The following is a 3,189-nucleotide window of genomic DNA, read 5'->3' on the forward strand; positions in this document are numbered from 1 at the left end:
CATGGTCCAGGACAGATTGAGGAAGAAGTCAGAATAAGGAGAGAGTGAGGTTGGGGGTTGGTTTCTGATGGATATTCAAGGGACAGCACAGGTGGGCAAGGATCTGGGACCTGCCAGCTGGATCTCAGGATTCACATGGATTCCCTGTTTGGAAGCCAGGAAACACATCTCAAACACATTCACCAAAGATGCTTTCATGGAATCTCCCCACCAGAACAGGACCCAGAAGGACAGGGATGGGTTTCCCTCTCTGGATTGTCATCCCACCGCTTTCTTGGGGAAATCTGAGAGCCCCTCATAACAGGTGGGTTGTTTTTCCATCCAGAAAATGGAGTGGTGCCTACAGAGGGGCAGTTCCTGATCACCTGTGTCCACCCACATGTATAATGAGCCAGAGGATACAATGGAGCCAGAAGGTCAAGAACTGATTTGGGCAGTCATCCTGGGGGAAGCTAATAAACATGTGGGGACAGTATGTACCCCCTGAGGGCAGAGAACAGGCACGCAGCATGCAGAAAGCCTGGGATGTGCAGGTGCTTCTCAAGGACGATGGGAATCTGCAGCATGTGCTTCTGTGGAGAACAAAAATGGGACATAGAAGAGGTTGATGAAGGGAAGTTCCCAGAGACTGGTGAGATCTAGTTATGTGGAGGCAAAGTTATATTCTTGTGGTTGGCTGTACGGAGAACATGAGGTATTAGCTATGGAAGAAAAAAAATATATCCTTGTGGACAGCTGAGAGTCTGGAGAGGAAATCCCTGATCTCAAAAGGAAGTCCTACCCCACTGCACCTGATCCTGGGTTTGATCTCTGCCCTGTGGATGCTGAGCACTCTCTGCTGCCCTGAGTGCCCCTGCAGCTCAGCACATCCTGTGACAACAGGGAGGTTTCTGTCCTGGCTCACACTGAAGGCCCCTCACTGTGTCTGCTGCACAGTAATACACGGCTGTGTCCTCGACTCTCAGGCTGTTCATCTGCAGATAAAGTGTGTTCTTGCCGTTGTCTCTGGAGATGGTGATTCGGCCTTTCACAGAGTCTGCGTAGTATGTGCTACTACCAGTATTGCTAATTTCTGCGACCCACTGCAGCCCCTTCCCTGGAGCCTGGCGGACCCAGTCCATGTGGTAGTTGCTGAAGGCGAATCCAGAGGCTGCACAGGAGAGTCTCAGGGAACCCCCAGGCTTCACCAGGTCTCCCCCAGACTCCACCAGCTGCACCTCACACTGGACACCTGCAGATGGAAGACAGCTTGGTCAGGAAACTATCACATATCCAGTGTTTCTCTCACTCATATCCACTCATATACTCAATTTCTTGTTTTCTCCATAAATTACCTTTTAAAAGAGCAAGAAGGAAAACCCAGCCCAGCACAAATTACATGGTGAGCTGTCTGTATTCTGTCCCGATCACTGAGTGAACACCTGGGTATCCCGGACCTGGGGCTCCTCTCCCAGCTGCAGGATCTTGTCTGTGCTGGTTAAATCAGCAGAGGGAAGGCCCTATTTGCATGTCCTCTGGCTATATATTCAGTTTGCGGATCTATTCTGACAGAGAGGCAGTGACCCACACAGTTGTGAATACCTTTAATTTAGTGCTAATGACCAATTTTGAAAAAAATATTTTTTATTATGTAACTTTCCAGGGTGTATACTTGTGTTTGTAAGGTGTCCATGAACATATACGGGGTGAGATTGACCCCAGGATCTAGGTCAGTGCTCCCCCAACAGGATCTGCTGCCCCCACCCTGAATCATCTGCAGGACAGAATGTCAGGCTATGAGGAACGTGGAACCCTTCCTCTAATGAGGATGGATTTATTTTGCTTATATTATACTTTACCATAAATACAGAGAAAATCAGCATCGTGTAGGTGTATTTTCATGTCTTTAACATTTCACTTTTCTCTGTTTTCCTCTAGAATCACCTTTGTTATTACCTATAATAAGTTTGACATGTATATTCGAAACAAGATGAATGGCCCACATATGGAGTGTGTGATATGACAAACATAGGTGTCACAGTCTACTTTATTGACAGTGAGTGCATCAATTCTCCCTAAATTTCCAGCATTTCCCACCTGGAATTCCTTCTCTTTCCCTTATTTACCCTGTCCCCACGTAAATATTGTTCTTTCTCATGCCACTTTATACTAGCTTTAATTCTGTAGAATTCATAAATGGGTCATTTTACTCTATGTACTTTGTCTGTAAGGCTTCTTTGCCCCAGAATCAATCCTTGTGGATACAGTCGTTTTGCTGTCTGTATCAGTAATCACTGGTTTTAATGAGTGACAGCTCTGAAGGCAGCAGTTGGAAGCACCAGCTGGAGGAAGATCTGAAAGAGCATACAGAAGCCACTTGCTTCAGCCTCATCCACACACCCTCTTGACCCAGGAGTTCTTCGTTCCAAAAAAGAGAAGAACTCCCTTGTTGTTCAGGAACAGTTTCTGCTGTCTGTGGAGAAGAGAACTAAAGGCAGCAAGAGTGGACCAGAGAAGGTTGAAGTTAGAAGCTCAGAAAGTTGGTGCAGCCACTTTGGAGAACAGTGTGGAGATTCCTCAAGAAATTAAAAATAGAACTTCCCTATGACCCTGCCATTACACTCCTGGGTATTAACCCCAAAGATACAGATGCAGTGAAAAGAAGCGCCATCTGTACCCCAATGTTTATAGCAGTAATGGCCACGGTGGCCAAACTGGAAAGAACCAAGATGCCCTTCAATGGATGAATGGATAAGGAAGATGTGGTCCATATACACTATGGGGTATTATGCCTCCTTCAGAAAGGACGAATACCCAACTTTTGTAGCAACATGGACGGGACTGGAAGAGATTATGCTGAGTGAAATACGTCAAGCAGAGAGAGTCAATTATCCTATGGTTTCACTTATTTGTGGAGCATAACAAATATCATGGAGGACATGGGGAGTTAGGGAGGAGAAGGCAGTTCTCGGAAATTGGAAGAGGAGATGAATCATGAGAGACTATGGACTCTGAAAAACAATCTGAGGGTTTTGAAGGGGCGGGGGGGGGTGGGAGGTCAGCGTACCAGGTGGTGGGTATTATAGAGGGCACTGATTTCATGGAGCACTGAGTTTGGTGAAAAAATAATGAATACTGTAATGCTGAAAATAAATAAAAAATAAATTAAAAAAACTTTTCCAGCTCCATCCAAGTCATTGGAATTTTCAA

The 3,189-nt window shown here is 45.9% G+C and overlaps 1 pseudogene; it reads right to left on the reverse strand.

The window, feature by feature from the left end:
- Positions 1 to 860: 860 nt before the first annotated feature.
- Positions 861 to 1,410, reverse strand: LOC123386920 (annotated as a pseudogene).
- Positions 1,411 to 3,189: the final 1,779 nt, after the last annotated feature.

This window comes from Mustela putorius, unplaced genomic scaffold (assembly GCF_011764305.1).
Source record: "Mustela putorius furo isolate JIRA1106 unplaced genomic scaffold, ASM1176430v1.1 tig00000475_pilon_pilon_pilon, whole genome shotgun sequence".
Lineage (NCBI taxonomy): Eukaryota > Metazoa > Chordata > Mammalia > Carnivora > Mustelidae > Mustela > Mustela putorius.